General features: G+C 35.5%; 1 protein-coding gene across 3 annotated transcripts in view; it reads left to right on the forward strand.

Moving 5' to 3' along the window:
* Window positions 1-13,587, forward strand: part of nbeab (neurobeachin b) — a 215,555-nt gene that overhangs the window by 1,284 nt on the left and 200,684 nt on the right. The gene's annotated exons all lie outside the window — the stretch shown is intronic.

Here is a 13,587-nt window from a genome sequence, read left to right on the forward strand (position 1 = left end):
TAAATTGATGGAAAAATGTCAGATTTGTTTGTGTCAAACTGCCTTTTTTTTTTTTCTCCAAATTTACTTTATTCTGTTGACCTTCTGAATGCTCCTTTTTGGCTCCTAGGGCCATGTTTATTTTAAAGGTCAGCCATGGCACCATGCTCTGTCTTATATATACACATATAAGAAGTCACGCTTTTTCTAATGATGGCTTTAATACAAGCCTGTTCTTTTAGTTTTTAGTGTGGTTCTTTGAAGTACATTTTTACAAAATCATTTTTATTCTCAAAAATGTTTGGTGTCAGCCCAATATTGAACTTATGTTTCCATCTTTTTAGAACGGGATCCCAGTAAATTGTTGTTTTTTTTTCTGTCACAAAATCACCTCCAGCTGCAGAAAAGGCAGGAGTTGCTGTTCAATCAACACTAACCTCTCCTCAAGGAAAGAACAAATCATTGGTAGTTTGAAAAATGATTTTTGGTAGAAATCTCATGTTTAAGTACCGGTAGTTTTAAGCACAGACTATTTAAAGAATCTATCATAATTAATAGGCATCAGATTGTGAACCAATATAAAATTCTTTATGAAACTTCAAAGATTTCAGATGGAACATAGCTGAAAAATGACTCTCACATGTTTTTCTGTTTTTTTGTTTTCTGTTTTTTTCTCATTCTTGAGAAAAAAACAGAAAAGAATTCCGTAATTGTCATTTAAATAATGGCTCACTGAAGCAGCACCAACAGCATGAGTCAGTTTATAATCCGAGTTCAACTTGTTTTGGTCCACATTCAAGAATCATGTATGAGATTATGGAAAACGTTCTGCTGGCATCAGTTAAATTGTGTCAATCAACGCAGAGCATGCTGGTGATAACCGGCTGTCTGACAGCAATTTAAAAGACAGTGATTTAGGGACAGCACTGAAACGACAACAAAGTAGCTTCTTCCTCCTGCAATTGCGTTCCTGTTGATATTAGTCTTGATTCAGCGGCATCTGGAGATTTATCATAGTAGCTATCTAGCAAAGACTTTTGCTTTGAAAATTCCACCAGTTTCTCTGACTTGTAACAATATTTCATCCTGTAAAGGTAGCCAGCATTTCTAATTATTTGAAGTTTTTCTTTTCACTCTTAAAACATAAACACCTGCTTGCTTCTCAAAAACCCTTTTTTCTTTTTTAATTGACACAGTTAAATTTTTATAGGCTAATATAGCAAAAAATCCTCCATGTGAATTAAATTTTTTAAATTTAATGCTTGTTGTTGTTTTCTTGTATTTAGTCAGCGATGATTTAATTTAAAAGTAGATTTGTGGATTATAATTTACTGTAATGTAATTAATTTGGTCAATGATATAAATTGAAATTAAGTGTCTGTGGAACTTTGACCAGAGATGTTTACAGAATTGCGTTCTTTGTTCTGTAAAAACAAACAAATATTTTTTGTCAGATCAGAACTGAAAATTTTTATTTCAGTCCTGTATTTTCTTTTTATACCATGGTCCAGGTGAATACTCCATTCTGGTTGGCTGCTGGGTGTGGATAAAGGGATAATGGCAGACGAAGTGTGCATCAGAAAATAACGCAAGTCGTGGAAGCGGAGGACGTTTTTTTTCACAAAGTGCGTTAATTTCTGAGAGAGCCCACTTCGGAGGCGGTTCTCCCGCTTAAACCATGGTCACTTACAAAATAAATCAATATGCAACCAGTTTTAAATACTTTATTCTTGTTATTTTTTCAGTTTAGATTGCTTTTTTCACAAAAAACAGACGATTTGTTACGTGGTGCGGCGCATTGTCACGGTAACATAACGCACTGAGCCAACACCGACCTTGACTTCAGGAAAAAAGGAACGTGGTATATATGCTGATCGTCACGATGGGTTAAATAAGGCATCCGTTCAAAGAGAAAGTTGCACAGACAACATGTCTCATGCTCTAAATTTGTATGGTTTTACTGATCAATGAGGAAAGAAAGCAACATAACCTTTATTTTAGATTTAAAAGGTACTTTTGTGTTATGAGCCATAAAAAAATGTTTAAAATGTTTTCATTTTTTAAAAGATATTTTAAAATGTTTCATTAACAAGCTTCTTATTTTCATCTGGATTTTTTACATAAACTGAGCACAGGTCAATGTAACAAAAAATTGAAAAAATATTTTGTTGTGTAGCAGCTACTAATCAAATGAAAGAATTATCAAACAGCCTGACGATCAGAGTGAACCACTATTCCACAGATTTTTCTCTGTCAGCCAAGATCGACACATTCAGCAAACAGGATTTCACAAAGTAAAGCAGCTGGATTACAGACAGTTTCTGAGAGCCTTTATGTTTGAAAAAGCATTTTTCTTCCAATCACACAGATTTCTGGGTTTTATTAGTTAAAAAAAATACTTTTCATTGAATAGGTATCCTCTTCAGACAGTTCCCCATCATTGTGGTGCAGACTTTACACATAACGTTTACATCATTACAAGGTGGTTAGAATAAATTTACATAGCATAATAACAGACTGGGTTTGTCCTGAAGCTTATCAGTGCCTCCACACAGACCTGTCCTGAACTTGTGCCAATTTAGCAGTGTTTTTTAACACCTGCCCTAGAGTCTTCTGCCTACTAAATGCAAGGAGAAAGTCAGCACCCTGGAGTTTTAAAGACAAACTCTTCAACATGTTGAAATATTTTTAAATCTGCTAGTCTGTGGCTGTTTTTATTTATTTTTGTAATCAATGTGGCATTTTGTTGTTATCATCTCTTTTTTTAAATAAAAAAATAAAAACACCATTAAATTAAAAAAAAAAAGTTTTTTTGCCACTTAGAAATATATTAATAGCATTTGCACGACACCAGATTGCTATTCTATGGTTTAATCAGAAGGGAGGCCTCAAATAAAGTTTAAAGAGTTAAATTCTTCTTCCAAGGATGATGCCCTTCTAATTGGTGTCAAAAAAACAAAAATCTATTCTTTCATATGGACTTTTATTTATTTATTTTTAGACTATCCAATTTTAAATATCCAGTAGTAACTGAAACATCTGTTTCCATCTCTAGTCAAGCATTTGAAGTTCTAGAAAATGGATTGCTTAATAACCTTTGGAATGATGAGGGGCCTTCCTGCAAACTCAATGTGTGAGTTGATTAAAGGTCATTAAGAATCCTGCTAAGTGGGGAAAGGTGCTAGACCCTGTGTGGAATGCGGAATACGTTGACATAGTTTAAACGCCAAGGATAAAATAACAAGCAAGTGTCATATATGCAGATTTTTTTGCATATATGCAGACATATGTGCAGCCTGGTTTTCGGATATTTAGTTTTATTTATTTTTTCCTGCATCAGAGAACACTTGATGCAGAAACTGCGTAGCATTATTACAACGTCACAAAGAAAGAGGCTATAAGACAAATGGGAGTAACAAACAAATAGGCTAGGTAATGGAGTGACGACCACTTTTGGTAAAACTTTTTTTTAAGATCAAATTTAGTTTAATTTAATTTTTTAATGTAAATTAAGAGACTAAGTGGTCTCTGAAGCCTACTCCAATCATCTTTTGATTTATTTTCAAAGTGGTTCCCAGTGGTCTTTTATTATTATGCCGTTTTTAGCCAAAATAAAAAAAAAAAAAATGTTGTTTTCTAGGACATTCTGCAGGAGTTAATTCGGAATTCGCCTCTGAGTTGTGGGCGGGACTGTTGGTGCGGACTAAGCCCGCCCCCATTTCCTGCCATCCAGCTGTTTAGATGCTTTTCCACCAGCTTACAGCCCCTCAAACCCCCAATCTAACATTACCAGGGAAACAAAAATATTAAAGCTATCAAGCTGAACAGTTTTGATCCAGATACCAGCTCAGACGAGGAAAACAAAGACATACATGGATCTAGTCGTCTGCAAGTGGATGCCTCCCGAAGTGGAGCTGGGAGCTTGTGGCCCGCTGATTATAGTTTCTACTTCATAGCTACCATTTTTTTCCAACTACTTTTTTTCGCCTGCTCCTTAATCCCAATCATTTGAATAAAGAAATACTCAGGAAACTTTAGGCTCATATTCTATTATATATATATATATATATATATATATATATATATATATATATATATATATATATATATATATATGTCCTCGATCATTAGAAAAATGCCACAAAAACATGTTAAAAACACCAAAAGCAAACTTTTTATTTTTTTTCTCTGGAGATGGGCTTAAGAAGGCTAAAGTATTGGTAAGGATTCTGCTTTTTTGAACTATTTTGTTCTTTAGCTTGGAAGTTTGACACTTTTATTCTGCTGTCTATATCATGCATTCAATTAATTTTGGCCAGAGTTGAATGATTAATGCTTTCATCATCATTTATATTGGTTTGCTTTGGAAACTGACAAAAATAGGCTACCATTTTTTTATGCCCTTTTTTCCTAATGCAATTTAAAAACCAAAAAGTAAGCTTTAAAATGCACACACAATCATACACACGTTCTTTTTGAGAGAAAAATTGAAATACTGTCAAAAATGGAAAGACCAGATGACCATTAAAATTCTGTTTTTGCTGCTGAGAGGTTCACCGAGAGAATCGGCACTCCTAAATCAGTAGGGCTAATTAGATGGTCAGCCTCAGGAAAATTTTCTTCAGATAAAGTTTGAAATGCTTTATTAGTTTTATGTATTCTTTGACTGGCTTAGTTATAGAAATACACGATGATTGTGGGATTGGAGGCTCATTCTTCTTTTGCAAGACATCACATTAAGTAATCAGTGCCCGATTGTCCAAAATTATGTCTTTTGAAATTTGGAATTGTCTGTTGTTGTTGGTTCTTAGCAATTTTGTGCATTCAAGCATATTTTGGGAATAATATAAGTTAAAGATAATGACTGCATGAAACAAACAGGCATTGCATTGAAACCCCTTCCTAAATGGTACATTACATTTCCTCAATAGGCAGACTACAATACACCGAAATTATGCATTGTGTATGAAGTGCATTATCTAAGAAGCCATCTCGGTTCTGCCAACAGCATTTACCTCTTATCAACTCATGGTATTCCATGGATTTGCATCAAAATGGAAATTTGGATTATGTGGGAATTTACTTCTTTAAATGTAATTTACCTAAGCAGTCGGTTGACTCGGAAACCATGCTGATGATGCATTTACCTTCAGTCAAGGACATTGTGAAGGTTAGCTTTTTCTGGCCATGTCTGCACATTTCTTTTGGTTTCGTAAACATCTAAGGCCGTTGATATTATTTCTACCAGGTCAATATGTTCTTCTTTCTTGTACTTATTCATTTTATTTGGTTACAACTTAATAGTTTAAAAAAAAAAGTTTTTAGTTTAAGTTTTTTTTTTCTAACAGACAAAACAGCAAAGTGTCTGGTTTTATCAATTCAAGACATCAATAATGGAGTTATGATGCTTAATATCTATTATATTGAGATTTAATTGATGATACGAAGTGGCTTGTCCAAATTAATAATTGTACAAAGGCCTATTTTTGTTCTAATGAATTCATATTTTCAGGGTTTTTAAAAACCAAATGGCAAAACGGATAACAGCCCTTGACACTAGTCCGATCAGTTTAACTGAAAAGGGTAGTGTACTGTTTGGAGAAAGCCGGCTTTAAATGTCCAATGGGAGACCCAGTTGTCCTGCACAAATGGGAGTGCATTTTATAATTAGCTTTATCGTGAAACCCTAGTGTTTGTCGGACTAATCAGCTGCCCAAGAACATTCTTTGCTTTCATCCTCAATGTCTGTTTTATCTCATTTTTGTTCATTTGTCCTTGTGGTTCGTATTAGTTTCATAGGCTCTTCCCAGATTTTCAAAATTAAAAATTAAAAGCTCCTTCATCTCAAGTATAGTTTAATTCTTTCTCTAATTCTTTTTTCCATTGTTCAAACTGCCACTGAATGCTAATTTGTTCCAAATTGTTAAAAGATTTTATAAACTTCTTAGCTAATTTAGAGCCTACTTTTTCAAGGAGGACAGTCTTTGAACACGCACTCCAATCAAAATTTTGTGTTGGGCATTTTTCTTATTATGAAGGAGATGTATAAAGAAAGTTTAGCTTAAATTGGCCTTTCTAAGTACTTCTGTATTCAAATCTGTGTGAATCAGGAGCAGATCCAAAACAAAGCTGTAATCTGCAACTTAAAAAAAAGCTTGTGTGACTTAAAAGCTACTGTGGCAACCCACAAGGTCCCTGCTTTGTTTGTAGACGACTAGATACGACTAGGTAGCTCCAATACTGCTCGCCATTTTTGTAGCACCGCTAATGTTAGTTTGGGGTTGTGAGGGGCTGTAAGAGAGCTGGGGAGAGTGTAAACAGATGGGAAGGGGGCAAGATTACTTTGGCCCAACAGTCCCAACCACAACTCTGAGGTGAATTTCTTGTGAACTACTGCCGCTCTGCAGAAACTCTGTCCTAGAAAAAAAGACAGGTTTTGTTTTTTTGTTTTCTTAAAATTTGTCCTTAAAATGACACAGTCATAATTAAAAGACCACTAGTAATGCTTTTACAATAGATAAAAAAGATAATTGGCATGGGATAGTAAAATAATTGATTCTAAAAACATCCAAAGAAAATATCTCATGCTGTTCATTTGTGCTTCTACAGAGTTGTCTGTTGTTCAGTAGCAAAAGCAGATTAGCTTGGAAACATCGTTCTTTTGCAGCTTCATTGACTATGGAAAGCTAAAAAGTGCACAATGGATGCTTTTATTTGCACTTGGAGTCCTGCTTTTATTTTCATGAAATGTGGGCCTCTTATCTAGCGAGCAGGAACAGAACAGGTGCAGTAGTAAAAACAATGTCCTGCCGTCTTTTCGTAACCAAGAGTTTAGGCTTTAAAACAATGAATAAAAGGTACAATGTTGTTTTGAAGAACACAAGCTTTAAAATAAATGCGTGGGTCATTTATAATTAAAGCTTGGATTAAGGCTTGTTGGTTAGTTGAAATGGGAACGAGACATGTCAGACTCCAACATACATGTCAGGGGACCAACACACTGCTCAATGGGGAAACACAGTTCCTAGTTTTTCTTGCCAAAAGGATAATGCCTCTTGCATTTGTTAAATTTGGAACCCCTACCTTTTGTGTATTGTGCACCAAAACAAAGAGCATCAGCAAATGCAATTACTCGTGTTCATTGTTGTAAAAACAGCAGCTTCTCTTAGTAGCTTGCCATTTTCAGAAGGGATACATGACAAGTGAAGGAAACTGCATTAGCAGCAGCATGAAGCTGGAGGTCCATGTTAAAGAAAGTGACAGATTTACAAGTCTCCCCTGCACACTTGCCACTAGCAGTTAATGATGTGTGTTGTGAATACAAATTTCTGTATAATTCGAGACAACGCATCCATCATTGATGGAAAGGTTTTATTATTATTATTATTTCACGTTTACATTTGCATTTAATTACCTTTTTAAACTGTAAATTTTTATCAATCTACCCAAGATTTCTTATCTTAAAATTAGCTGATAAATTTTCGTGATCTTGATTTACACAAATGGACTACCACATGTGTACAATCATTAAACGTGTTTCTTTCTTATTTAGTTTACAAAAACAAGAACCTGTCCCGAATAAAGAATATTTTAGATGTGGCTACTCTCCCCCCCCGAAACAAGTAATTCAGACATGTCTAATTTTGAACAGCTCCTACAATATCAGCAGGAGTTTGATTGGAAACAACAGATAAATCTTTAGTTTTATACAGCAAAATCATTACAATTATATTTTATCATTTTACAAACCGTGTTTTTGAAATTGACTGGATAACGTGATTAGGGGTGGGAATCTTGAGGCACCTCACAATTAGATTTCTTTACCATTCATGAGGAAAGGATTCAATTATAAAATGATGATCAATTCATCCTGAATTTTTTTTTTTTTTTTTAGAAATGTTTTCTCTTAAACCACATGAAACAAGAACAAAATTACTTACTTTTCTACACCAAAGTGCATTTTTAAGTAAAGACTAGATCAATATTCTTGTTTAATTTTTAAATAACATAAAAATTCTGACATGAAAATATTTCCTTTTGTAATCGAAAGGGTAAAAAATGTCTCCTGAACTCAACGACCTTAACTAAGATGTCACTTTGTGTCATTAGCCCTGCTTTATTGTTACTTTCTTTAACTCTAATCAAACAGAATTGATGGTGTCTAGCTAGCAACTGAAGATATTTTAGAACAGTGTTTGATCAAAAGGTTTGCCTTGAAAACTGTCACATTGGGTGCTTTCTTAAAAATAAAATACTTTTAACCTTCAAGTATTGAGAACATATGTCTAACATAAAACTAAAACTAATTTTAGATGACCGTTAACAAAAGTTCAAAGAAAACAAGAAACTATTGTATGGCATTCTGGATCAAATGTTACTTTGTGTGGTGCAAATGTGCATGTTGTTGTGTAGGAATAGAAGCTGATCCACATGCTCAGATACAAGTGTGCTGAACTGAGCAGTCATTATATCCCATGCAGTAGTAAAAACTGACTGCAGAAACACTTGCACTGCTCACATAAGTTTCTTTTGGCCAATTCTTTTGTCAAATCAAGAAAGAACAAGACTGCTTCACTTACTTTAAATCATTTGAATGTTTTGATTATCAATTATTTAAAATTCATAAACATGACTCTGAATTGGTTATGGTTTGTAATTGATGCATCTAAAAATCAAAAATTTCCCCCCACCCCTAAATATGATGCATAATCAAACATGTTTTTAGCATTAAAGTACTATGTATATGTAAATTATTATATTATTATCATTTTTTAATGCAAGTTGGGGCATACGACGGAGTTTTAGGGGCCACCAAAAAAACTTGTAAATTACGAGATTATAAATCGTAAATTTACAAGGGAGAAAAAACTCATTAATTTACGAGATTAAAGTTGAAGTGAGCATGCAGAGCAGCAAGTGAACGCTGCGCAGCACGCAGCAGACTGACCGACTAAACTCAATGGAACAGGTAAGCTGAATGCGTATTGATAACGTTCCAAATGTTTGGAAGCTCATTTGTTTGATTTACGATTTAACCAAACCACTTTTTTTCTTCGTTAACCTATGACTTTTTTCTCATAAATTTATGACTTCAAAGTCGTAATTAAAAAAATGAAAAAAAACATTTTTTTGTAAACTGGCCCCTAAAACTCGTCGTGAGGGCAAGCTATTCAAATCCCTATTTATTTTGTTTCTTTTTACATTCTAACATACAGAGCCCTGGACAGGACATTCAAAAACAAATTTTTGGCCTTTAATTAGCATTTCAAATTCAAAAATTACCATTATAAGCATGTGTATTTTGAGGGGGAAAAAATAAGGTTTTTTGGAATAACTTGGCATATTCTAGGCACAAATCAGCACATTTTGGGCACACATTTGCACTAAATAGCTTTATTTGTTCACAAATTGGTATATTGCACATACAAATAAGTATTTTGTGCACACTAATTTACTTTTACAGGCAAAAATGACCACTTTGCGGGCAAAAATTAGTATTTTGTGTCCACAAATTGGTATTTTGCAGAAACAAATGGCCATTTGTAGCCAAAACTAGCATATTTCTGAGATCATTAAAAAAAATTAGTATTTGTTTTAACAAATTTGTGTTTTGCAGGCACAAATTAGCTACTTCATGCTAACAAAATATCAATTTGTGCCTAATAAATGCTAATTTGTGAACACAAAATACCTATTCGTGGCCACAAAAATATTAATTTCAGGGAAAAATAATATTTTTTAAATGTATTATTATTTTTTCAATGTCATCTCCAGGGCTCCATAGTCACATGTTTATTATTAAAGATAAATCATTTTAACAGTTAGAATAGTTAGTCTTAAATATTGCAGTGTTTTGGTTTTACGTAAAGCCTTTGAAGACATTGATTGGGCACTAATTTAATGTTCCTAAAGTATCATGTAAATAATGAAGAGCTTAGTAAAAGGAAAGAGTTTGGATTAAAACTAATACTAAAGGATCAGCTTAATGAATAAAGACGCCCTCCATTTGTATGGCTCATTATCCTCCTTGCCACAATGTAACAGGATTTTTCTTCTTTTTTGATTAGCATCCGAAAAATTGCTTTCCACTTGTCTTTTTCTGGTTCAAAGCACCAGCTACTGGATTGATATAATTTCAAGTTCTAACTATTGGGCATCTAAAAATGCTAATTTATGCTGGTTGGAGGCTTATCACAACTTGATTACCTGTTTTAATTTTTGCAGTGGTCCAGAAGTCTCATTTATAGTGTACATTTTAACTTCCTTCCACTTTTGGGCATATTTCCCTTCATCTATGCACATATTTAAATGATTCCCCGTCTATGTAGAGACCAGATTTTGCCTTAGTGATAAGATGACCTTGACATGGCTTATGTTCATAGATTTAGCTAAAAAAAAAAAAATTCATTATAGATTTACACTTCTTCTTCCTCTTTCGGCTTTTCCCATCAGGGGTTGCCACAGCGAAACAACCTCTCTTTCGAGGATAAGTCGCATGGTTAACTTGGCAATGTTTTACGCCGGATGCCCTTCCTGACGCAACCCTCTCAATTTATCCGGCCTTGGGACCGGCACAGAAGCAGAGAAGGGAATGTGGAGCAGCCCGGATTCAAACCCTGGTTCCACGAACGGAAGGCACCGCAAACCAGCACGAGCTAAACTGGCTCCTCATTATAGATTTACACTGAACATCACAAAAACAGTGACATTTCCTTTTCAAATGTACTATTTGTTTAAATAATTGATAAATAGCGTTAAACGAAAGATAAAATTGCAGCTCTAAGCTCTGGGAATCTGTTAATTATCATACTTTTTTAAAACATCTCTTTAAATCAACTTCTATACCTCTTTAACTTCTCTTTTAAACAGTTGTTTTTACTGAATTGCAGAATGAATAGATCTGCTCTCATAGCAGAAGAGGAAAGGTATTAAGAGTACAGATCTTTAGTTCATATTTAAAATGTACATATATTTTTTTTAATTAAAAGACAATACAAGAATTTTAAAGGCAGATCTAATTGGTATCTTTTTATTAAAAAAATATATTTTTCTGATTTTGGTATAAAAAGTAAAGCAAGTCAGCTTTGTTTTATAGTGCAGCATTTTATGTACTGAGTGGATTTGAAGAGCTTTATAGAGACAATTACACAAACATAAATAAAACCACATACCATATTGTGCAACAGTGCACAGACTATAGACATCAGCACAATATTGTGCAAAAGGACTGCTAGATTTTCGCCTAAAAGTCAGGGTTTTTTGTAAGAAACCCTCCTTTTTTTATTTGATCACACATGGGAACCGGTAATGTAACGCTCATTCAAGAGCGCGCTAAACATGAACACCATGGGCTAAACACACTTTCTTGAAAATTATAAGCTCATGGTGTTGACACTGAACTGTCGCTATCTGATATTAGACATCCGACATTACAGTTCGAGGAGGCTTAGTCAGAGACGTCGAAGTGGTGCAAATCTCATGCTCCAGGCTTTTTTTTTCAAAGCTTTATTCCAATATGTGAAAGACGATGTCATATACAGTAACACCAAGTCTGATTCTCTGATTGGTCAAAGTTCAACCTGGATTAACTTTCAATGCGCCTTCAATGACTGCACGTTTTGGACATAAACCCTGAAAACTGTTGTGGAAACTTACCAAAGCTACACCTGAACATGAGAGTTTTGAATGTGGAAGCCCAAAAAGTTTTTCTTTTTTCTAATGTTTGCATAGACTTTTTATTGTGAAGAGGCCGCTTAAACGTGCGTTGTCGAGGGTAAGTCTAGCTTTAGATTCCATGCAGCTGCTCACAGCACACAATGCTGGCATCCAGGCTTGGCCATTGATGGTTAGAGGCAATGTAAGCTATGAAAGCTGTGAAAAGTGGGGAAGTGAAAGTGATCATGCTAATGTATGGTTCAAGGCAACCATGCCTAGTGGGAGTACATCATAAATCTTATAAACAACCTGATAAGTTTCATAGTTAACATAGTTTAATTTGAAATCCAATTACTTCCATGACTAAAAACAGTTGTTTGTTTACACCTTGTCAATGTCAGGAACTGTAAAGTCGACCCCAGTGGAATTAGGTCTTTTAGAAAAAACGATTTTTCTCCTTAACTAGAAAAAGTGCATAATCTTGTTTCATACTAAGCTGTTTATCTTGGCTTTGAAGGCTTAGTTTACTCTATATGTTGTAGCCTTTAATGTTTGGAAAGCAAAGTCTCGGTGCGTGAATGCGTGCCTTGGGCCCAGCTAATATTTGTATGGGCTGGGCTGCTCTGAAAAGGACATCTGGCAGGAAACCTCGCTGTTGCTCCGGAGTTTCGAGCCGAAATGGATTAATGCCGTGGCATTTGGCTGATGATGATTCAACATGGAAATAGACGCTCAACATGAAACTCATCGTGGGACACTGACAGTCTGACTCTTGTGGTTGATATGAATGCAGGGTCTTCATAGCAGTTACAGCCTGTAAAGGCTTGAATCTAAGCACTCTGTGGGACTAAAGAAGAAAAGGCTTTGATTAATGTTTCAGTTGTTTATCCTATATTGCCTGTTTCTGTGCACACATCTGAAGTTAATCTTTTTACTATAATAACTTTACACTTGATGTGTTTTTTCCTCCAATTATTTAAAGCTTATGAAAAAAGAGTTAGAAATTAGACTACGGTCACATATCTTAAAATGATTTTGCGCACCGACCTAAACACAAGTTTTTTTAGCAAAATTAGCAGGTGGCAGCATTTGCAATCGGGAAGTGGCAGTTGTTTTTTTACACGCTGCAGGGTGGCCACAGAAAAAATTGAAATTTTACGGTGATCAGACGATTCAGCACATTTGAAGTTTACGTGGTGGCAGTCCAGTGACAGGCGGGTGGCAGGAAGGCAGTAATGAGATAATTTTCCGATAAGAGGGTCTCCAAGGTCCCAAAAATCGTCCAATTTCAGACTGCCACGCCCTGCTCGGTGCAGTGGGACGGAGGCATGGACGGTTGTTAGAAATCGTGTTGTTGCTGTGCAGACACTCGACGAGGGCTGTTGACATGAGCCAGGGACTCTGTGATTACCGGACGTCAATCTGACCACTGTGGGACCTGCATTTAAATGGGGAGACTTCATTGATGCTTTGATGCTGCATTGTCAGCAGGAGTCCTCATCGGATGAAGACTCCAACTGTGGTTGTGCACACTAGGGCCATTATAAGCACTAGGGCTTTGCTTTTGCTGGGTTTCTTGGGAGGCATTTTGTCCAAAAAATTGTAAAAATGTAAAATGTTGCAGAAGGGCCCACTTTTTATATACCCCTGGGCTACCGAGCAGCCGGCAGCACTTGATATGTACAGCCGCCGTCTGGAGACATTTACACATCATCCAATGAGAGCTGCTGCCGGCCGGCGATCCGGCTGCCACCACCCGTGGCTGCCCAACTGTCGCCCCATTTTGTAATGGCGCCTGACTGACTGCCGCCGTCTGCTTTCATGACCCCGCCAATGATTTTCAAAAAAATCAGGCAGCAGCATGAAATCTTGAAGATTTTGCCAATGCCTCCCCATCGCGTAGTTGTATTCGTGAGCGTAGCATCAATTGTAAGTCCCATCTTTCTGTTTCAC

This window comes from Oryzias latipes, chromosome 13 (genome assembly GCF_053564925.1).
Source record: "Oryzias latipes strain Hd-rR chromosome 13, Olatipes_Hd-rR_3.1".
Lineage (NCBI taxonomy): Eukaryota > Metazoa > Chordata > Actinopteri > Beloniformes > Adrianichthyidae > Oryzias > Oryzias latipes.